General features: G+C 36.8%; 1 long non-coding RNA gene across 1 annotated transcript; it reads right to left on the minus strand.

Moving 5' to 3' along the window:
- Positions 1-9,400: 9,400 nt before the first annotated feature.
- LOC107738701 (uncharacterized) lies at positions 9,401-12,149 on the minus strand. Its single transcript, XR_001639920.1, has 3 exons — positions 12,086-12,149; positions 9,944-9,945; positions 9,401-9,423 (listed from the first exon to the last, which is right to left on the minus strand). It is a non-coding gene; the product is annotated as an uncharacterized LOC107738701 (long non-coding RNA).
- Positions 12,150-25,731: the final 13,582 nt, after the last annotated feature.

The raw sequence follows: 25,731 nt of genomic DNA on the forward strand, positions 1-25,731 counted from the left end.
ACGATTTATAAAAGAAAAATCACTATCTGGCCATCTGGGATTTTGGTATGGAGATAAAGGTTATGATTATAAATTTTTTGATAGTATTACACCACATTGTGCGTGTAAATTAGCACCATTTGTTGTTTTCTTTGACGAGATAGAGCATTTGGACCCGGAAGCGTTGATGTGTAACAAACGGATTCCACATTGATAAAAATCAAGCCCCGCCCACATTTTTCCTCATTTATGATCATGTTTGACAGAAATACTCCACATTATGACTATAAATTGTGTTGCGAACGAATGCCATTTCAAGCATTTATTTACACATTCCTGTTGTGTCTCAATCAACATAATTATTATAAAAACATGGATTGTTTCACATTTACTTTACACGTGTTATGCAAAGATTACTTTGATTTGCAATAATATCAGATCTTGGCATGAGGCAGGCGTTTATTTGTGAAACTGAACCGCAGGGATCTCAAGAGGTTTTGACTCTTAGCAGCAGATGATCGCTGATTCATTTGACCTCTTGACAAGTTTTTCCTCAACAGGCTTTTGCTTGTTCACAGTCTGATCTAGTGTTTGTATTTATTTTGGGTTTAAGTTCCAGCCTCAGGAGCGAAAAGCTTCGCGCTTCACAGCGTTTCAAACACAAGCTGTGCACAAGCCCTTTGTATTTACAGTTATTGCCATAACTAGATGAGTAAAGTTTTATGATAAACTTTGATTTTGGTTTGACAAAACCTTGCCTGAAAGTTTTAAATGCTTGAAGTCTGAAAAGCTTGAAGTTTCAAGAGTCAATGTTGCTCGCATTATGTGACGCATTACTAGCATTATTTAGCGTGTTGCTAACATGAGTTATCACATTGCTAGCATGCTCCTATGATGATTTAGCACATTGCTAGCATGTTTTAATGTTGCTAACCTTTTTTATCATGCTGCTAGCTTGATTTAGCACATTGTATTTGTCTGAAAGAAGATAAACCTATGATGGATTGAAGGTGAGTAAATCATGGAGTAATTTTCATTTTTGGGTGAACTATCCCTTTAACATGATTTAGCATGTTACTAGAATGATTAAAAACATTGTTAGCATGTCGCTAGCATTAACTAGCACAATGCTAACATGATTTTAGACATTTCTATCATGACTTTAGTTTCTAAATGATTTGGCGAGTTGCTAGCATGTTTATAGCATCATTTAGCCTACACTCTAAAAAATGCTGGGTTAAATATAACCCAGCGCTGGGTTAAAAGGGGACAAACCCAGCTATTGGGTTGTTTAGCTGGGTTTGTCCCCTTTTAACCCAGCGCTGGGTTATATTTAACCCAGCATTTTTTAGAGTGTATACATCATGTTTTGTTTTTAATATAATGTTTTAAAACATTATACTGTAACCTAGCTGCAACACTGTAAACTATTGTAAAAACATTTGTGCTTGCCGAAACGAGCAATTAGCTATAACTATGCTTGTTTAAACAAAAGTTATCAGTAGTTTGAGAGGCGCAAAAGCAGGTTAACATGTCAGAACGATGTGCACGATGGCCCCACAACCACGTAAACTGATGAAAGGTTGCGTCAAATTCTCTGAACCATTAAACAGAATTACAACCCATGTCGTTCAGAAGAATGACAGAGAGGTGCTTTGATTTGTGCCGGGCCCAGGAAAGAATTTCAGGGAAGAGATTGGATGAATTAAGCTGCCATATAAAGCAACATGAGAGCTCGGGCTTCAGCTATGTGTGAACATTTGAAGGAAATCAGAGGGCAATGATACATTAAACAGGGTCTTACAGTGTAATCCACCTCTGCATGATGTTCTCAAAGACCTGAACATGAGGAGAGATGATTAGCAGGACGGCTAAATCGTGTATGGATAGAAACCCCAAAGGAATGTTTTTCCCTTCCATTGCTGTGTAAACTACAAAACTGTGTCTTGTCAAGTTACAGGCTATTCAAAGTAGGTAAAGCGTGTGTGTGTGTGTATATATATATATATATATATGTACTGAATATATATCAACAAAACATGGCTCAGACCTTCAGACTTCTGACTCAGTATGCTGCATCTTTTCTAACTGATCGGACATTTTGTTAAACGGATGACCAAATCTAGGAAAAGTCCCTTTGAGACTTTCAGGGACTCGAAACTTTTGGACAGTAACACACATTGTGTATTTAAGCTGTCTATCACTAGCAAAGGTTGACAACTATCTTAGGACATGCTTATTTATGCTAGTGATGTGCTAAATCATGCTAACAACATGTTACCAATATGTTACACTCTAAAAAATGCTGGGTTAAATATAACCCAGCGCTGGGTTAAAAGGGGACAAACCCAGCTATTGGGTTGTTTAGCTGGGTTTGTCCCCTTTTAACCCAGCGCTGGGTTATATTTAACCCAGCATTTTTTAGAGTGTAACATATTGGTAACATGTTGTTAGCATGATTTAGCACATCACTAGCATAAATAAGCATGTCCTAAGATAGTTGTCAACCTTTGCTAGTGATAGACAGCTTAAATACACAATGTGTGTTACTGTCCAAAAGTTTCGAGTCCCTGAAAGTCTCAAAGGGACTTTTCCTAGATTTGGTCATCCGTTTAACAAAATGTCCGATCAGTTAGAAAAGATGCAGCATACTGAGTCAGAAGTCTGAAGGTCTGAGCCATGTTTTGTTGATATATATTCAGTACATATATATATATATATATATACACACACACACACGCTTTACCTACTTTGAATAGCCTGTAACTTGACAAGACACAGTTTTGTAGTTTACACAGCAATGGAAGGGAAAAACATTCCTTTGGGGTTTCTATCCATACACGATTTAGCCGTCCTGCTAATCATCTCTCCTCATGTTCAGGTCTTTGAGAACATCATGCAGAGGTGGATTACACTGTAAGACCCTGTTTAATGTATCATTGCCCTCTGATTTCCTTCAAATGTTCACACATAGCTGAAGCCCGAGCTCTCATGTTGCTTTATATGGCAGCTTAATTCATCCAATCTCTTCCCTGAAATTCTTTCCTGGGCCCGGCACAAATCAAAGCACCTCTCTGTCATTCTTCTGAACGACATGGGTTGTAATTCTGTTTAATGGTTCAGAGAATTTGACGCAACCTTTCATCAGTTTACGTGGTTGTGGGGCCATCGTGCACATCGTTCTGACATGTTAACCTGCTTTTGCGCCTCTCAAACTACTGATAACTTTTGTTTAAACAAGCATAGTTATAGCTAATTGCTCGTTTCGGCAAGCACAAATGTTTTTACAATAGTTTACAGTGTTGCAGCTAGGTTACAGTATAATGTTTTAAAACATTATATTAAAAACAAAACATGATGTACAGTATATTTCAATGACTAAAATATGATCCTGTAGTTCTGCAAGCGAAAAAGCTGCTGAATAATACTGAATAGACCTTATATAGGAGTGCCGAGACAGGCATCGTATTCCTATAGGTAGATGTGGATCATCTCACGTGACCTGCCAGAATTAACACTATACGTTATATTTTAACTGCAAATACATCTTGATTTTTACATTTTATTTACAAATATGTCTTAATTTTATGACTATACAAAATAAAATGTTCTGGAAACGTTGTAAAAATACCTGTTTGGTTGAAGTCACCATGAAGCAAGTGAGTGAAACGGGTATGGGAAATGTAGTATGGGACTTAATTTTCTCCATGAGGAACTGATGGTCAAAAGTGTCTCTAATATGAAGGTGGTTGTAAAATAAATCCAGCTAATAAAATCCAACATTTCGTTAACGTTCCATTAAAGGGGTCATATGATGCTGATGCACAATTATTTGGTGTATTTGGTGTAATGAAATGTGTTTATGCGGTTTAAGGTTCAAAAAACACATTATTTTCCACATACTGTACATACTGTACACTTCTCTATGCCCCGCCTTTCTGAAACGCGTCGATTTTCACAAAGCTCATCGGTCTGAAAAGCGAGGTGTGCTCTGATTGGCCAGCTATCCAGTGTGTTATGATAGGAGTGGCTGACTCTTAACTTTTATAAAGAATATCTCTTTGGATTTGAGACTTTAGTCTTTACAACTTTACAGATCTTCTTTATGCACCAAGAGCTTGTAACGCTCCAAAGAGAAAGGAACAATTGAAATCGCATCATATGACCCCTTTAAGTTAAGAAAACATTATTTCAGAATGATCTCTGAATGTTTAAATTGTTTCAATGTTTAAAAAAAATATTATTTTTATTATTATTATTATTATTGGTTATGTTAACATTTAATCATTTCATTCATTTTGCAAACATTGTGAGAACCATCTGAATCTAGTATTAATGCTTAAAAACTAAAACAAAAAACAACAATATTTTAGAAAAACATTTTGTAACTGATGTATGAATAACTTTTCTGTGCTAATACTGTAAGAACATTATTAAAGAACAGATAACTTTGAACAAGCGTTTGTCAGACATTAAGGTTTGGATGTCCAAAAATTTCTTAAACTTAAATGAGAGTAAGACTGAGGCAATTGTGTTTGGACCATTAGCTATCTCTGCAGCTTAAATCAAGTGTTGGGCAGCTTAGCTGCTTATGTAAAACCATCTGTTAAAAACTTTTATTTGAGCCCTGTTATTTGATAAGCAGGTAAATGCAGTTGTCAAATCGTGTTTTTTTTTCCCCAGTTGAGACTACTAGCCAAAGTTAAAAGCTTTTTAACCCTTGCTGAATTCGAGAGAGTAATACAAGTTCAAGTTCAGTTTATTTATATAGCACATAAAAACAGCCACACGATTGACCAAAGTGCTGTACAGAGGTTCAGAAAAAGAGTCAAATAAAATGAAGAAATCAGCACAGCTAAACACAATTAAGACAATTAAGCACCAACAATACAATGACTAAGAATATATATACTAAAATATATTAGTAAGACAAGGGGAACAGAGTATATACATTTTGAAAACAAAATAATAGGCAAAGACCATAATAGAAGATTATTTATAAGCCAGGGAAAACAGATATGTTTTTAAGAGAGACTTAAAAGTAGTCAGAGAAGTGGCTAATCTAATCTCTAAAGGCAGGTTATTCCACAACCGCAGCCCAACCACTGAAAAAGCTCGATCCCCTTTGAGTCTGGAGTGTGGGACTAAAAGAAGATTCTGATCGCTAGATCTTAAACTTCTGGAAGGAGTATATGGGTGCAACAATTCGGATAAATAAATGGCAGCTTGGTCATGTAGATTTATACACAAATAAAATAATTTTAAAATCGATTCTGAATATGATAGGCAGCCAATGGAGGGTCCTCAGAATTGGAGTAATGTAAGCGCTTTTATGGCAATTATGAAGGAATCTGGCAGCCACATTTTGCACTAGCTGAAGGCGAGCAATTTAAGACTTTGAACTACCGCAGTATAGTGAATTGCAGTAGTCCAAGCGTGAGGTAATAAAAGCGTGAACAGCCATCTCTAAGGTTTTATGATTTAGAAAAGGTTTGATTTTTGACAGCAGACGAAGTTGATAAAAACTAGAACCTATTACAGAGGAGATACGTTTGTCAAGGGTTAACGATTCATCTAACAGAACGCCCAAGTTCCTTACTTAAGATCTAAAAACAGATAAACTACCCAAATCTAAGCTGGTTGCCTGATAGTTGTCAGTGGGGCCAAAATCGATCACCTCAGTTTGCAAATGCAGTAATACATGCATTTATTTCTTCTCGTCTAGACTACCGCAATTCAATCTATATAGGTATTGGTCAATCCTATATGAACCGCTTGCAAATAGTCCAAAATGCAGCTGCTAGACTTCTTAATGGCACATGTAAATTTGAGCACATCACCCCCGTCTTACTCTCTCTGCGTTGGTTGCCGGTATGTTTTAGAATAGAGTTTAATATTTTACTCTGTTTTTAAGGTTTTAGATGGTCTGGCACCTTCTTATTTATCTGAACTTGTGACTGTTAACATATCTGCTAGATGTTTAAGGTCATCGAATCAGAAACTGTTAAAGGCTCCCAGATCAAGTTTTAAAAGAAAGGGAGACCAGGTTTTTGCCATAGTTGGCCCCAAATTGTGGAATAGCCTACCTTTATCTATTAGAATAATCTCTATTTAAAGAAAAACTTAAAACTCATCTTTTAGAAAAGGCTTAAAATATTGGAGTCATCCTGAGCGTGTTTTTCCTTTGTATGTACCATGTCACTGTGTGCTGTTTTATTGTATTGATTGGTGTTTTATTATTTTGATTTTATAATTTTTGTACAGCACAATGGTCAATGACTGTTGTTTTTTTTGTGCTATTTAAATAAACTAAAAAAAAAAAAAAAACCTTCTATTAATGTTACTGAAGAAAGTTTTTGTTTAGAACTTTGCCAGAACGTTTTGAGAATGTTTCCTGTTAGCTAGGATTTTTATTTATTAATCCATTTATTTATTTTCTTGTAAAGAACAGCTATAACTAAACTTGTTTTTCCAGAAAATTGAAATACTGAATAAAAAAACCTGATAGCTTGAACTGGAAGAATGTTTGTTCATACCTTGACAGAATTTTAGTCAAAGTTCTGAGAACACTTCCTGTTAGCTGGGAGGAACTCATGGCATCATCTGAAAAGGAAGGTTGTTTCAGAAGCAGCATGCTGTTGCAATTTGATGAAATGTTATGAAGACAAACTTCGTAATAACGTGCAATGATTAAATAATGCACGCAATTAGACCAGAAACGTGCCTTAAGGAAATTTAGTTTTAAGTTTTTCACATCAAATCTAATGCCGTCTATAACCAGCAATGTAAAATAAACAACAAAAAACAGTATTATGGTAAAAATTCATAAATAGAGAAAATGAGATTCAGGTTTCATTATTGTGATTGACAGGAAGAACTTTTATGTAAACACATTTTCCGTTTTATTTTACTATCTGAGGCCAAAAAGAAGCTCCTCTCACAGAAGCCTTTCTCTGAGTGGCAGTCTGGAGCGGATCAACCCTGCGGGCCTCGTGAGATGCTAAACTAGGCTGGCGGCGTTGCTTGATCAACCAGACAAATGTCTTACTTCAATGCAGCATTGATATTCTCTGAGATTATGCACACTTCAGATTTGCTATTTTGGGTGGAAACCAAAACTGCTCTGGGGGCTCACGACATGCAGCCTGGAATAAACATTTTTGATCATTGCATTAATTTAGATCAAAGAAAAATATGCTCGCATATTCTCGCATGACGCTTCTGAATAGTCTTCTGAAATCCTCTGTATTTTTATTTTTTTTGCATTAAAATAATGAAAATTTGGGAGAAAAATATGACTAACTGTCATATATTTTAGATTTTATTTAAGCAAATTATAATTCATTATTTTTATTATTTTAATTTTGGGTTGAAATGCAACGTTGAACATGTACCTGACAGGCTTCGTGAGACTGTATTAACACAGCATCATCATTACAACTAGATTCATTCCCTGGTAAACAATTTTTTTGTTTTTTTACACCGATATGACGTTGGACACTGAAACTGTGTAATAAGTCAAATCTCTCTAAGTCCGTAGGGGCATTTCTCTCTGAGGAGGTTTGGGCTGATCCAGATGCTTCTTTGAAGTTCAGATGCAGTGAATGGCTCCGTGGGACACTATCAGTTCCCAGTTAGTTTTACAAGTTTTTGCCTTTTTCCATCTGTTGAGCATATTTTCATCCATTTGCATGTCCTGCTCATGTGATGGCTCCTCTTTTATGTTCCTTTCCATGTGGAAATGGTGACAATTTCTCCAATGAGTTTCGCATCCATGACAGGGTAATGTCAGGTCATTATATTTCATAAATATGAATGAATGAATGAATGAATGAAAATTCTAGCTATTATCATGTTCTGGTCCCCTAATATTTTTTCCTAATAAAAAGGCAGTGTTTCATTTAATTGGCTGCAGATTACTTACCCAGAATGCATTTCTGCATGGTTACCCAATCACATCAGTATTATTGTTTATTATCTGATGTCAAGCCTCACTACTACTATTGATCGTAGGTCACAAAATGGGTAAATGGTTGAAAAAAATCCAACAAACTTATACTGTAGGAGTGATCTGAGCCATATCTACAGTCTTAATGGGTAATATACTCAGAACACCCTAGAAACTGCACAGCAACACACTAAAAACACTCAGAACAGCATAGAAACACTAAAAACACTCAGAACAGGGGTGCGTTTCCCAAAAGCATTGTTAGCTAACTTTGGTTGTTAGTCTCACGGTTTGCAAACAGAACACAGCCAGGGGACCTTAAAGGTGCAATGTGTAATATTTACATCGATCTATTGAGAGAAATGCAATATAATATACATAACTATGTTTTCAGAGGTGTATAAAGACATTACTTAATGAACCGTTATGTTTTTATTACCTTAGATTGAGCAATTTATAGCTACATACACCGCGGGTCCCCTTACATGGAAGTCGCCACCATGTTTCTACAGTAGCCCTAAACGGACAAACTGCTCTACACAGCGCGTTTCGTCACTTTGTTGTTCTTGCGAATAAAACACTGACACAATGATGAACAAGTACATTAATATTCGCAATAACATTGATTTATTAAATAATTAAGTAAATATAATTCCTTAATTTACCTTTGTAAAGAAATCTCATTGCTCTCTGCTGTCTTTACCGACGACATCTTAGTCCTGTATCGGCCACCGTAGCTTCTCTAAAGGGAGGGGTGAGCGGGGGACTGAGCCGTTGGTTGCAATTCGCAACCTCACCGCTAGATGCCGCTAAAATTTACACACTGCACCTTTAAATACACCGATATGACGTTGGACACTGAAACTGTGTAATAAGTCAAATCTCTCTAAGTCCGTAGGGGCATTTCTCTCTGAGGAGGTTTGGGCTGATCCAGATGCTTCTTTGAAGTTCAGATGCAGTGAATGGCTCCGTGGGACACTATCAGTTCCCAGTTAGTTTTACAAGTTTTTGCCTTTTTCCATCTGTTGAGCATATTTTCATCCATTTGCATGTCCTGCTCATGTGATGGCTCCTCTTTTATGTTCCTTTCCATGTGGAAATGGTGACAATTTCTCCAATGAGTTTCGCATCCATGACAGGGTAATGTCAGGTCATTATATTTCATAAATATGAATGAATGAATGAATGAATGAAAATTCTAGCTATTATCATGTTCTGGTCCCCTAATATTTTTTCCTAATAAAAAGGCAGTGTTTCATTTAATTGGCTGCAGATTACTTACCCAGAATGCATTTCTGCATGGTTACCCAATCACATCAGTATTATTGTTTATTATCTGATGTCAAGCCTCACTACTACTATTGATCGTAGGTCACAAAATGGGTAAATGGTTGAAAAAAATCCAACAAACTTATACTGTAGGAGTGATCTGAGCCATATCTACAGTCTTAATGGGTAATATACTCAGAACACCCTAGAAACTGCACAGCAACACACTAAAAACACTCAGAACAGCATAGAAACACTAAAAACACTCAGAACAGGGGTGCGTTTCCCAAAAGCATTGTTAGCTAACTTTGGTTGTTAGTCTCACGGTTTGCAAACAGAACACAGCCAGGGGACCTTAAAGGTGCAATGTGTAATATTTACATCGATCTATTGACAGAAATGCAATATAATATACATAACTATGTTTTCAGAGGTGTATAAAGACCTTACTTAATGAACCGTTATGTTTTTATTACCTTAGATTGAGCAATTTATATCTACATACACCGCGGGTCCCCTTACATGGAAGTCGCCACCATGTTTCTACAGTAGCCCTAAACGGACAAACTGCTCTACACAGCGCGTTTCGTCACTTTGTTGTTCTTGCGAATAAAACACTGACACAATGATGAACAAGTACATTAATATTCGCAATAACATTGATTTATTAAATAATTAAGTAAATATAATTCCTTAATTTACCTTTGTAAAGAAATCTCATTGCTCTCTGCTGTCTTTACCGACGACATCTTAGTCCTGTATCGGCCACCGTAGCTTCTCTAAAGGGAGGGGTGAGCGGGGGGACTGAGCTGTTGGCTGCAATTCGCAACCTCACCGCTAGATGCCGCTAAAATTTACACACTGCACCTTTAAAAAATATTGATTAACAAAAATAAAGAATAACACAAAACTGGACTAACAAAGCCAAGAATACAGCCAACATGCTTAGAAAAAAAAGATCAGTGGTAGGGTAAAGAAAAAAAGAAAAAAAACCCAGAACAGAACAAAGCAGAGCAAATAAGCAGAAGGATATAACTTGACTAGACTGACAGCAGCCAGGGAAACAATCAATGACAATGAACCAGCACAGGACAGAAAACACAAGGGGAATAAATAAGGAGCAAACAAGGAGGGTAATGAGGCAGACACAGGTGGAGCAACTGAACCAATAATAGATAACAAGAAGGGCGGGGTCAAGACACTAGACAGGAGAGGACATGGCACAAACAAACACACGACAAGCCATGTGCGCCAACAAAGACACAAGAGTGTCCTCTGGTGGCCATCTAGGGCACACCAGCTGATGACTGTGACAGTTAGTTCCATTGAACTCTATTGGTAACGAACTTGTGACTAGGGATGTCAATTTTAGATTATTTCCATGATCGATCGTTTAAATAAAAGGCTAGTAAGCAGGACTGTAAAATGAATAGATGTGATTATGATCATTTGAAAAAATAATCTAATTTCCCTCTAATTTCGCAGGTTTATTGTCGTTCGCTTTTAAGTGATGTTTTATTAACAAATTTCGGGAGGAGCACGCGTAGATAATCAACCCGGCCAATTCCCTATCCGTAATTACATCATCTATCCAACCACCACAAAAGAGAACCACTATAAATAATCATAGCAGCCTTACCTTCATTCTCTCTAGTCTTTCAGCATCCCTCCACCACCCCGACTCCTCACTGTCGACCCATTCCCAGCGGGGGGAGAGCGCTCTGCGTTCGGGCAAATGCCAAGTTCGGAGCCCTCTCCCCGGACAGCACGCCAAATACGCATACTATTCTTCTCGCTTTATTATCTACAAGGCGAAATCGTGAATCACTGTTTTCGCATCTCTTACTGTGGTAAACATGCAGGGGGAAATTAAAGATTTCGTGGCCATGAATTAAGAATTTGTTCCTATGACTTAATTCATTCCCTCATTTTAGTTAAATCGTGGGTTTTCTAGGCAACAAATTAATGAAACATGGACAGCGGCCACAAATTAATAAGTTGTAGGAACTAATTAAAGGGATGGTTGAGTGTTTTTTTTCTAGGCTTGATTGTGTTTATGGGGTGCAGTCTAACATGTGTTAATGCTTTGTTTAAAAAAAAAAAACGCATAATTTTTCACATAATTTACCTTTATTCCACAACGCTCTGTCCATTCTCTGATAAACGCGCTGATCATTTCCTGCTTTTATGAAGCCCCGCCCTCAGAAATAGGCGATGGGCTCTGATTGGTTAGCTAGCCCAGTGTTACGGCAACTGCATGCGCGTCCATGTTTAACACTACTCATAGCTTGTTGTAGTCACTACCACTTCGATTGCATTGAACTTTCAGCTTCGTAACTTTGCAGATATTGTTTATGCTCAAACAGCAACATTACACACTAATTGACGTTAAAAAAGTGAAATCGCAATGAACCTCCCCTTTAAGTATATATATAAACTTATATATGTATACATATACACAGCCAACTCACCTCTGTCCCACGACAGTTTTCCGACATCCCTCCTCCACCCCAACGCCTCACTCTTCAACTATTCTCCTCCCATACTAGGGATGGGGGGGGGGGTTCTCTGGGTTCGGGCTCGGAGCCCTCCTTGCCAAATATGCTTACTATTTGCTAAATCCTATTATATGTAAGTGCGAACTCGTGAAACTAAAAAAAATTAGAACAGCTTAGCAACAGCATAGCAACACTAAAAACACTCAGAACAGCATAGCAACAGCATAGCAATGCACTAAAAACACTCAGAACAGCAAAGCAACAGCATAGGAATACACTAAAAACCACTCAAAGCAGCATAGCAACAGCATAGCAATACACTAAAAACCACTCAGAGCAGCATAGCAACAGCATAGAACACACTAAAACACTTAACAACATAGCAATCCACAAAAACACTCAGAACAGCATTGCAACCACATAGCAATACACTAAACCCACTCAGAACAGCATAGCAATACTAAAAACACTCAGAACAGCATAGCAACAGTATAACAACCCACTAGAAACCACTCAGAACAGAATAGCAACCACAAAGCAACACACTAAAAGCCACTCAGAACAGCATAGCAACAGCATAGAAACACACTAAAACACTTGAAATAGCATAGCAATGCAGTAAACCACTCAAAACAGCAAAGCAACAGCATAGCAATGCACTACAAAAACTGAGAACAGCATAGCAACAGCATAACCACACCGTAAAAACACTCAGAACAGCAGAGCAACAGCATAGCAACACCGTAAAAACACTCCGAACAGCATAGCAACACCGTAAAAACACTCCGAACAGCAGAACAACAGCATAACAACACCATAAAAACACTCCGAACAGCAGAGCAACAGCATAACAACACCGTAAAAATACTCCGAACAGCATAGAAACAGCATAACAACACCGTAAAAACACTCCGAACAGCATAGAAACAGCATAAAAACACCGTAAAAACACTCCGAACAGCAGAACAACAGCATAGCAACACCGTAAAAACACTCAGAACAGCAGAGCAACAGCATAGCAACACCGTAAAAATACTCAGAACAGCAGAGCAACAGCATAACAACACCGTAAAAACACTCCAAATAGAAACAGCATAACAACACCGTAAAAACACTCAGAACAGCAGAGCAATAGCATAGCAACACCGTAAAAACACTCAGAACAGCAGAGCAACAGCATAGCAACACCGTAAAAACACTCTGAACAGCAGAGCAACAGCATAACAACAACGTAAAAACACTCCAAACAGCATAGAAACAGCATAATAACACCGTAAAACACTCAGAACAGCATAGCAACAGCATAACAACACCGAAAAACACTCCGAACAGCAGAGCAACAGCATAACAACACCGTAAAAACACTCCGAACAGCAGAGCAACAGCATAGCAACACCGTAAAAACACTCCGAACAACATAGAAACAGCATGACAACACCGTAAAACACTCCAACAAAGACACAAGAGTGTCCTCTGGTGGCCATCTAGGGCACACCAGCTGATGACTGTGACAGTTAGTTCCATTGAACTCTATTGGTAACGAACTTGTGACTAGGGATGTCAATTTTAGATTATTTCCATGATCGATCGTTATTTAAATTAACGATCAATTAATCGATTAATTGTTAACCTTAATACTGCAAAATGCATCTATGCATCACAGCATAGCAACACACTAATACACACAGAAGAGCATAGCAACAACATAGCAACAGCATGGTCTTTTGATTTTTTCACTCAGTGTTCCTGACAGTTCACCCCCGTATGGAGTGTTGTTCTCACTCTCTGTCAGTCATTAATAATCTGCTATGGATTTTTTTTGGTGATGAGAGAGCACAGATCTCCTGAGGAGAATATGTCATCCACCTGCTTATTCCGAACATCTTCATCTGCCCTCACGCTATCAGTGCTAAATGTTCAACCATTAGCTGCATGTAAAGGACACTGATTGCAAACCGTGAAATGTCTGCTGGGATGTCAAACTCTGATGCTTGAAGAGGTTTTCAGAATGAACTAGTTTGTTTTAGTCACAAACTTAGTAAAAGTTAGGTGTATTTATGAGACCAAGGAGTGTGCAATTTTACATTATGATATAATTCTATAGAAACATGTAAATCACAATATGGCATTTTTGGAAATTAGTAATTTAGTAATTACATTTTATATATACAGTGGGTACGGAAAGTATTCAGACCCCCTTAAATTTTTCACTCTTTGTTATATTGCAGCCATTTGCTAAAATCATTTAAGTAAATTTTTTTTCCTCATTAATGTACACACAGCCACATATTTCTCACAGTGTAATATGTTTCGTCCTCTCACTACCTTGACAAACAAACTTAGACTCAGTGTTGAAAAATGACCCTGCGCTACATTTACCAGAGAACACGAGCAGCTGTATAAGAACTGTATGATTAATGAGTCGACGTGCTGCACATTTCATTCAGCTTGTGCGAGAACATCTGCACAACTGTTGATGTAAAGTCTGTCATGGACTTTACTGCGGAGCAACCGCTGCCTGTTTTATTCAACAACTCCATCTGCTAACTAAAATGTACTTTTGTAATTTCAACCAGAAATATGTTAAAATTATAATTGTTTAAATATTTTGAGAGTGCAAATGGTACTGTGACTGTTTGTGTTTATCATAAAAGTATGAACAAATCTTTGTTTGAAACTAAAATCAATAGAAACCATCACAAATATTCTTATTGGTTTCCACTACAAAAACTATTACAACCATTACAAACCATCAGCTATTAACCATCAAATCCATTAAAAAATGGTTTTCTGTAGTGTGTTTTGGGACACATTCCATTAGGATTTATTGGTTTTAACAAGCCACCAATAGAAGGTGACCAGTTACCAGTAGAGACCAACAGGGTCCATTACAGTTTGCATTAAAACCAATCAAATTCCCATTATAACCAGTAAAACCATTACAAATTATGTGATGGTTTCTATTGTTTTTTTTCAGCAGGGTTTATATCTAACATGCTGTTAACACGTTTTAGCACATTGTTAGCACGATTTAACGGGTTTTAACATGTTGCTAGCAGTATTTACCACATTACTAACATGACTTACAAATTTCTAGCATGTTTTAGCATGTTGCTGGCATGATCAGCATGTTGCTAACATGATTTAACACATTACTAGCATGTTTTATCATGTTGCTAACCTGTTTAACACAGCATGATTAGCATGTTGATGGCATGTTTTAAAAGATTGTTAACATGATTAGCATGTTTCTTAGCACGATTAACGCGTTGTTATCATGTTGCTAACACAATTAGTATGTTGTTAACATGTTGCTAACATGATTAGCGTGTTGTTAGCAATTCAGGTATGCCTAATCAGAGATTATCTTACTATAGGGAGATGAGAGGGTCTGTATTACTTACTATTGGAGAAAGCGTAACTGCTAACTTGGATCACGTGCCCCTTAATAACCAATCACATTACAGCCTTGACGTCATTGAACTTCAGTCAGAATTGTGCGACACCCAATCGCAGATTTACGGATCCCATAGGAATGAATGAGAAGTGCTGTAAACTGAATCCCACCTGTCGCAAAAAGTCAGTGACTTCTCTTATAAAACAGCATGTTTTTTTTTTATCCAAAAGTATATTTAGTGTAAAATATGTTGAAGATTAGCAGATAGGCTGTCGATTCATTAAATTATCAGCCGTTTCCTCTAAAAAGCAGTTTATTCAGCGTAGTGAAGCTTCTCCTCCATTGACATCCATTCAAACAAAACAGCCTCTGGTCTCCTTTCCCACGTACTGCCAGACCGGAAGTGTTAGCTTTAGCCGTTACGCTTTTTCGGCTAATGGTTGCAGGCTTGCCTTCTAGTGGCTTTGGCCTAATTCTGTCAGAAATCCTAAACATAAACCAGAACCAAAGAGGTTAAAGGTACAATAGGTGATTGTCTTCAGAAATTGTTTTTGTTATGCTGGTTGAAAGTCTCTTCACATCCCGATAGCAATCATTAAGTTAAGTGGTCTAAATGTATTTATTGACGATTGGAGGGATGGTGGGATGTTCCCTTTCAGTGCTATCAGGCTAAAGTTAGCATTTTCCAAGATCTCCTACTGCACCTTTAAATTGCTAAATAGATTCAAGAAAGAAAAGACCAATCAGAGTATGCAAATGAATGTAAAACAGAAGGCCAATCACAGTTCCGTATGCAAATATAACAATGGCATCATCAGCACTGTATTTGATAAACATTCTAACAATGCAAGTCAATGGGAGATTTTCCCTTTCAAAAGTTTTCAAAGTATACTGTTTATAAAATCAAACTAAAAATAAATAAATAAATACAATTCTCATTATTATTATTATTAAAACTTTTTTTTACTAGAAACTTTTTTACTTTTTCTAGAAACATGCCATCATAATACAAGACTGTTTAGGATGGTTGCCAAGGTGTTGCTATAGTGTTCTACGTGATTGGCCTTTGTATTGTTTTCTTTCATTGTCCTGTCAGTCACATGGTTTGCGATTACTCATCTGCAGCAGGTTACCAGATTTCTACTCATCTGCAGATGTTGGCATACACAACTTCAGCCTGTTGACCTCGATTCTCAGAACTCCACATGACCGGCAGACACGGTCGTTAATATTCACTGCACACCTACAGTATCCCAGCATGCCGCAGCCACTAAGTGCCTCTTTGAGGAGCATTGACCTTATGCTGGATTGAGGGTTCGTGCTTAACATGGCCATTACAGAGGCCAGCCAACACAAACATTTATTGTCTGATTTCAGGGTTGACTGAGAGAGACATCAGCTTTCTGTCGCTCTCAGTTTGTCAGTGTTTATAACTTTTGGGTCACGTCTGCATCAACTCTGGCCCCTTAATATCTCAATGCTAAAATCTCTTGTCTTGTTTTCAGGTTTTTCATCAACCTTAAAGATATGAAATCACCTAAAAATGAAAATTATATCATCATTTAGTCACACTCATGTCGTTCCGAACCCATAAGTCATTTATTATTATTTTTTAAAACTATTTTTTGTCAATCTTAAAGGAGAACTTCTGAAGAATCTTTACACAGATTTTTTTAAACTTTTCCACAGAACAAAAGTTCAAAGAGAATTCATATATTCAGAGTCATATATATGAACCCAGATCCATATGAAACCGCAATTTTCTCTCGACTGAAGCGCATACATGTTAAAAATTGCTGTGTTGATATATCGTTAAAGCGCCTTTATTTTGCATATGCAACATATGAGTGAAGACATAAATCCTCAAACAAAGCTTTCATATGACTTCAGATAAGGATTAAAACTGAATATGGATATATGTTTGGTCATAATCCTCCCCTCCATTATTTTATGCTGTAAACACTACAAATTATATAACAACTTCCCATTTAAATATATTAAATATCAATCAGTTTCTTGCTTCGTCCTCCACATTGCATGGGTTTTGTATTTTTCCATATAATGAGGAATCAAATTTTCTGTACTATGAAAACATAACTTTTAGAACTTCAAAACGTAAAATTATTTTGGCCCAAAACCTTGAAAATGTAAATAAATTAAACAATAAACAAATACAATATTACGACTTTTAATGAATGTAATATTTTTTTTAATTTATTTATGCATTTAATACATTTTCTAAGCCTAATAATATAAATAATAATAAAACAATACAAAAAACAATAAAAAGACATTTAAAAAATACAATATGACTGCTTTATTGTTGCAAAATTGCTTTGGGTGATTTAGTGCCACAAAATGCACTACTGTTTATAGCCATAGTGGCACCAGAGAACTCAAATCATACGGGCCAGCATGTTTTTGGGGTCATATGACGCAATTTCAAGTTTTCCTTTGTCTTTGGAGTGTTATAAGCTGTTCGTGCACATATAAGATCTGTAAAGTCGCAAAGTTTAAAGTCTCAAACCCAAAGAGATATTCTTTATAAAAGTTAAGACTGGTCCACGCCCTCCTAAAACGCCTCATTCAAACACACCCCCACATATCTACGTCACTGTGTGGGAAGATTTGCATAACGCCACCCAAATGTTTACGCAAAAAAAAGAAGGCGTAACTTTTATTCTCGCTGTAGTATTGTTGCCGTCGCCAACGCCATGTCGTGGAGACGCTGTGTGTTTCCAAATATGGTAGGGCCGTAACATTTCCGTCACACGCTTGAGGTATTCGGCCAATCACAATGCACTAGATAGCTGGCCAATCAGAGAACACAGTGCTTTTCAGACCGATGAGCTTTGTAAAAATCGACGCGTTTCAGAAAGGCGGGCATAGAGGAGAAACAATAATGTACAGTATGTGGAAAATAATGTGTTTTTTTAACCTTAAACTGCATAAACACATTTCATTACACCAAATACACAAAATAATGTTCTTTTTTAGCAATGTCATATGACCCCTTTAATTATTGGATTATCTATCATGCCTATGTAGACAGTTGCTGCAGCTGCAGGGATATTAGACCTCCTTCATTTAAATACACTTTACTAACGCTGAAGAATTTGTCATCGAAGTCACTTGTGCCATCATTAAAAGTATCAAAATGATCAAAGTTTCAATCTATTCTTCAACACAAGTTTAATAACCCCTGTGTTTGTTTACTCACCAGGGAGCAAGTTTCACCTCAGGAGCAGCGTTGATTCTGTATTATAATGCATGCATGGCATTTTGCAGTAACAGGTGTTTCTGTGGACACTTCAGACTCAATCTCATCCGTTTTGGCACAGTGGTGATGGATAGACCCGTCTGAGACGCCCAGCGTAATTTTCCTCCCCTGCAAAACAGCATCAGCATGTAAAGCATGATGTTTTCTCCTCCATAATAAATCACAGACCCCCTCACCTCCATAAATCACAGCTAGAGCTGCAGGCATACGTTTATTTCATTTTGGAAGAATAAACTGCACCTAACCATATAATGTCGTTCTGTTTTAGTTTGATATAAATCAGTCTGGTGTAAAACCAAAGTGTGAACTTTATTGTTACTAATCCACTGTGATTTTCAGTGGCATTTACATAAATTAACATGTTTTGAGGTTTTCAGAATATCTTTCCCATTGAATTAAGGCTGTTTTTGGCCCAAAATCTTCCAAATAAAACAAAATAAAATAAAATGTATTTAATTATGCATTTAATATATTAACCCTAATACAATAAAAAAAATAAAAATAAAAATTATTTTAATCAATATATTATTTAATCATATTGGCTGGCATGTTTTTAATGATTGAATTATGGATCTAGTCCAACTCGTCCCTGGTACAGAATGAACACGAACATCAGAATGGATTGTTTCATTATTGGAAGAAATAACACGTGGGTAAAATTAACTGGCAGCACCCAAACCCCCTTTTTATTAAATATTAGTATTTAATTACAGATATAAAACATTAGACGTTTAGAAGAGACATTTTAGAAATGTTCCCACAAAACCTCCACAGCTCATGGCCCAATATTACATTCCAAAAGAACACGTTGAGACCGTTTCCCATCACATTTGAGTTTTGCCATTTTATACTTTGGACATCGAATCAATGGCACATCAGGAATGAGATACCAGCCGCGAAAGAGATGTAATAAAGTTATAAAAGCACATTAGACTGAATGATCCACCTAATAAAGTTCAGAGAGGTTAGTCAGGACAGACAATATCGATTCAGCAGGTAAATTGTAGAAGACACAATAGTACTGAAGATGGCGACCTTCAAGAAGTCCATTGGAATCTGATTTCCTGTTGGGTAGAGATTTAAAAGAGATTGAATTCCATTGAGAGAATTCACTTTTGTACATAAAACCAAACCAGTTATGTTTGCATAATAATTCATACAGTTGAATGACTTTGTAAAACATAAACATGTGGAAGGGTTGATGGATTTTTGAAAAGCACAGCTTAAAAACTGTCAAATAAACAGGAAACCTGGAGTAGTTCTTAGAGCAAATGTTGTCCTATATGCTTTATCACATGAAGTGCTTACTTCCCTTTAGGATTTGTCTGTAAAATACATGCATCACAATCAGGGCCGTTTCTAGCCAATTTGACGCCCTAGGCGAAATCCCCTATGCCTAGAAACGGCCCTGATCACAATCTTACGGCTTATGTAACTTGGTACTTCAACTCTTTAAGTATTAAAACAAACCAAGAACGTCCACTTAAACATAAAGCTCACCAAACGTTGCCAAGAAACGCAAACTTCAAAACATTTCTCTAGTCATAGAGTATCAACCTACTGAGAAATTCCTCAAACGCCCCTGTTGAACTCGTCATGCCCTCTCATTCTTCCTTGGCCGTTGAAAATATTCCCAGTAAAACCTTTTTGCACCTCATAAACTGTTTTATGCTGTGTTGAGCACCTCATATTCACTTTTGAGACAGGTCTGCTACACGGTCTTCAAATAAACCTACAAATGGTTTGTCAATAATACGAGAACATATATAAGCATGCAAAAATTGACACACTTTAAATTCAAACTGAACAAATGCAAGATATGTCATTCGGTTTTATAATTCAAAGTCTCAGCTCGTACGTATCAGAAATGGCACCGCAAATCAAATCAGACAGCGCTGGGAACATCTGAATCAATGCGCAACCAAATTAAATGCTGTGCAACTGTAATTATTACATCAGCTTGTAATTTGAAGGCAGTTAGATGATCTCGATAGGCTCATATGGAAGTTTGCATATTCTTAGGATGCATGAGACAAAGCCACAATCAGAAGCACAAACTAGCACGGTTAACTTGCTAACAAATGCTAAAAAAAATTGTTCTAATACAACTTAAAGAAGAAGAAAAAAATACTTAATTATGCTTCATACATTGCTTTTGCATTAGATAGGCGAGACACTTTATTTTTTCCAAGGCTGAAATGACATTCATCTTTCCTGCCTTCTACAGTCGCTATGATTGATGTTTGCTAAGCTTATCACTTCAATTATGCCGTCTGGGGCTGAACAATTTCCCATGATGCAATGTATCAGTCACTCTGGTCATTATTTCTGCCATTTCCAAGACGTCTAATGACATTGATAACGTTCTAATCTTCAAACCGGTCGAATGAAAGCAGATTATGTCACCGACGATAACGTTTCCACTGGGCGTAACCCGGCCGTCGCGCCTTCTCAATCCATTTTCGGCATTTATGCATGAACTATATAGCTTCATTTTGTCCCTCAGATCAGATGAGGCCATTATCCAGCCCATCTCATGACTAAAAGCTCCCCAACTCATTACGAAGACATCACAACATCGTTTGCAGTTGTGAGGATTGATTACAATACAGTTGTCTTCTTCTTGGCAGACAGTGATCATATTAGCTCTGGAAAGCAGAACAAGGTGTGCTGAGTGTGTCTGAGGGACATTAGAGCAAGCAAGACACTTAAAGACTAATGTTTCTAGACTTTAATCAGTACTGGACCACTGATACTCTTTTTCGTTATGGATATAAATTGTCTTTATACCTGCAGTACAGAGTTCACGAGCTGAAAGGCGAAATAAACGGCTTCACCACTGACAAACTGATAGAAATGGTAAAGTTTCGTTTTTCTGCAGTAATGTACATCGGTAAATATCCACCTCATCCAGTGAATCATTCTTTTTTTATGACTTACAAAGTATCTGGTTACGCTGTGAGAAATGGCAGCAAATGATTCAGTGCGTGAGTGAACTATATTCAAAATCAATCTGAATCGCGAATTGCTATTTCTTGCAAACCCGTTTAACCGATTAGATCATCAAAATAGTTATTCATTTGAGATCTGGCATCGTTAATTCTGGTGCTAAACAGCTGATAAAAAACACATGACAGGATTGCATTAAATATTATCAGAGAAAATGATTATCATGTCGTTATACGGTAATTTCATTTAACAGTAAAATATTTTACTGGGGCACATCGGTATTTCACTTACATGCTAGTAAAAAAAACGCCACATTTAAAAGAAATAGTTCACCCAGAAACCACTAGATCTTCAGGAAATTACCAGTTATTTCGGCCTGTTTATCATGCAAAAGTTCCTTTTTGTGTTCTAAAGAAAAAAAAAATGGTTTGGGGGAAAAAAAGTGGTTAAAATAACTATAATGTATAATAAATAATATAAAAATAGAAAATAAATCATTTAAATTTTGGGTGAACTTTTTCTTTAACATTTTATTTTGTATCCCAAGGCATTCTCTTTTCGTAGTTACCCTACATCATGGTAGCTCTGAGTAAAAGATATTGCTGAAGTTCATCTTCTGATATTGGATTCCAGCCTCAAATATTCAGCTGGAGGTGATTTCATTCTGGCCACGACTAAACAAATGACAGAAATTCTTCTTTCTTTGTGAAACCGGAGCACTACCGTTGACATTTTCTTCAAGTCTTTGGCGGAGGTTTTCAAAGTGCTGCTGCTGCGTTCCAGGACACATGCTGTGGGAGGTTGCGTGTGGGGCGCAGACCTTGAACGACCGTTTGCACTGATCTGTCATTCATTCTAAATGAGGTGAGAGATCCACATTCAGGCCACGAATCCTGGAGGTAAACAAGAGCGTCTTGGATCTTCTTAACCTTTCTTCTGAACCCCGCTCCGTTCAGAACGAACTATAAAAATAATTATATTACCATCCTCACCAATGCACCATTACGTTCTGCTCAAATCAATGTTGTTGCTGTTGTTTTATCATCTGAAAATAAAAATAAAAATCATTCTGAAAGTGATTTCAATGATATCGTCTCTGTGTTGTTATCGTTATAACGTTATAATTAGCTATATAAGAATATAGTATCATTACAGAATTTCATAGAATTAGAACAATTGTAAATACCACCAGTGTTGGGGAAAGTTACTTTTAAAAGTAATGCATTACAATATTGCGTTACTTCCTACAAAAGTAACTAATTACGTTACTTAGTTACTTTTTATTGAAAGTAATGCATTACGTTACTTTTGCGTTACTTTTTAAATCTGGGCTGGGCTTGCTTGTTTGCTTTTAATATAAAAAGTTCTATTTTTGGCAAACGTAAAAGCCCTTTCACACCAAAAGCCTCAGGCTGAAGGAAATGTAAATTCACGTCTGTACAGTTACAGTAGAACACAGAAGAAGAAAGTTCAACACTCTTCAGCAAAAAAGAAGAAGAAATGTTAGTTTATCTTGTGTAATTTTTGCTTTATGGTTGAATTGGATCACTGAAGGTCAGCTGTAAATTGGTTAATAAAATGGGATTAAATACATAAAGGATATTTGTGTTGTTTAACATTTAATTATTGCAGGTTTGCGTCATACTTGTAATGCGTTACCCCCAACACTGGTTACCACGGCCGTAGAATTTAGTAGGGAGGCTAGGGACATGTCCCTTCCTACCAATATCTAGCGATTAGTAAATTGTCCCCAGCAATAATTTTGATCAAACAATTAAATATATGAATATGTAACCACTGTTGTTGTAATTTCGCTTTCAAGGACATACTTTTAATACATACAAGGTAGTCGATGTTTATACATCGTACGTGCACAGTTCAGTTGAATGATAAAGTTTACCCTGACTTTGTTGTAGATCAAGGCAAACTGTTAGCTGAAATATCTACTAAATAAAAAAAACACTGAAATGTGTGGTTTGTCTGTCAATCAGATGTGCATGGAATGATTTCCTCTTGAACTGTCACCAACTGAATTGCAGGAGTCAAACTTTAAAATAGAGAAAAAAGTGAGGTGCAGCTCGCCATATTAATGGAGTGTTCCAATTAGCTGGAAACCGGTTACCTCATCTGAATATGTTCATAGATTTGTGTTGGATGTTATCTTTGGAATGGAAATATTGATATCTTATTTGAAGTGAAGTGAAAGTGACATGAATGTCACATTTGAAAACAACATACTTTTAACACTTATTTCAGTTAATGTCATAAAACTAGCGAGCTAAGCCAGTAGTACTGTCGGTGTCGTAAAAACATGGCTGAAGACGCGAAAAGAGAACTCGTTACTTCAATCATTCAGTTCAAGTGTTTCACTTGCAAAAACCAGGAATTTCCACATCGCTTGTGATGATTTTAAAAACCACGTGTAGTGATTTGTCAAAGCTTTTCGAAACTCTGAATCAAACCATGCGTCGCAAAATGATTCACTGTTTTGAAGCGCTCCAATCGGATCACAAATCATTTGATTCATCGGAACTTCAAATCGCGTATCGCGAATCATTATATACGATTTTATTACAGCTGATGAACCATAAAAACATTGACAGCCAATCAGCATCCATTCTGCTTTAAAGAGTGCAAATATTTAAAGCGGCCAATGACAAAACTTCGCCCCCGTGCTTATAATAAACAGAACATTATCGTCTGTTGGTGTGGATGATATTTATAGTGTTTAATACAACAGTTCTTTCTGGTCCTCAAATCTGATTGGATGATAAGAGTGCGATATTAAGAGTGATATCAGAACTCCAACAGCCGTTTCACAGTTTGTAATCGTATCACTCAGCAAGTGTCATGGCGGACGCCCAAATCCAGTATCATTTTATAAAAATATTACTGTTTTTGTGTCACGGAATGTACCGTATTGGCCCGTATATAAGACGACCCTGATTATAAGACGACCCCCCTTTTTCCAGATGTACCTTTTGGAAAAAGGCTTTTTAAAAACATTAATAAAGATAACGTCTATTTGAAAATTTGCGTCGACTTATCGGACATATGAGCTCCAGATGGTCTGCGGCCGTCCTGCGCTCATGAAGCCGCCCGAGAGCGCCTCACCTCGGCCAGGTCTTCTGGAATTTACAGCTGGCTCTGATGTCTAAATTTAACGGTTGCCTTTGGTCTCATTAATCTATTATTTGTTCCAGAGAAGATAGTTTTGGCAAAATCTCATGTTTATGTAAATTCAATGCTGTATTTCAGTGTGGAGACTTCTCATTAATCTATTATTTGTTCCAGAGAAGATAGTTTTGGCAAAATCTCATGTTTATGTAAATTCAATGCTGTATTTCAGAGCGCTGCCTTTCTACTTTTGACTGAATTGCCTAGCAACTTTTATGATGGCTGTTGTTGTTGTTTATTAAATATTATTATTCAATAAATAATATTTTATATAAATAATAGTATTTAATAATAGTGTTTAGTATTGAGAAACGGTGCGTGTTCGTTATGGTGGTTTTAGTTACATTGTTCCGCCATTAGATGGCGACAAGAGACGGTATGTTTCAGCAGTAAAGACTTTTACATAAAAAAGTTATAAACGCTATAAACAGAAGTTATTTTTAGTTTCAACAACATACTCGTCTACTCGTGTGATATTGCTTATAGAGCTACCATTCTTGCTGTGAATGGGAATTCAAATTTAACGCAAAGAAGGCTCTTGTGGAACATAAAACAGATTCACAGTGGTTGAGCAATAGTTTATTTGTAGAGTAAACATGTCATGACCTACTTACAAATCAAGTCAGCATAAATAACGAACACAATGACCGATTTTGAACATCTCATGTATATATAGAGCAGACTAAGACTTTGAGATGAGTTTGCTCTCTCTCCTCTGGCGCCATCTGCTGGCAAACAACCTGAAGAACTTCATTCGCTTCCTCTACAAATGAAGAAGCACATCTGTTTGAACTTGTAAACATCAAGACTTCATTTTCACATCTGTATCTTAAAGAAAGAGTTCACCAAAACATGAAAATTCATCAAATACTCCCTAATATGTCATCCTAAACCTGTATGACTTACTTTCTTCTATGGAAAATGTTTACCTGAATGTCAGAGCTTCTGTTTTGAATATAATGAAAGTAGCACTGCAAAGCTTCAAGACGTCAGCTGAACATCATTATACTGAAAAATATCAGCATATGGGTTTGAAGAACATGAGGGGGAGTAAATAATGCATGACTTTTCATTTTTGGGTGAACTGTCCCTTTAAAACCACAACTGAGAGCCGTACAAACGTACATCCATCTTCAATAATGTTATTCAATTCCATAAAATCATAAAACAATTAGTTTTTTGTTGTTGTTGAGTGTAACCTTAACAACACGAACAAGCAGCTCTGTTTTGCTCG

This window comes from Sinocyclocheilus rhinocerous, unplaced genomic scaffold (genome assembly GCF_001515625.1).
Source record: "Sinocyclocheilus rhinocerous isolate Xijiao unplaced genomic scaffold, SAMN03320098_v1.1 scaffold401, whole genome shotgun sequence".
In the NCBI taxonomy this organism is placed as follows: domain Eukaryota; kingdom Metazoa; phylum Chordata; class Actinopteri; order Cypriniformes; family Cyprinidae; genus Sinocyclocheilus; species Sinocyclocheilus rhinocerous.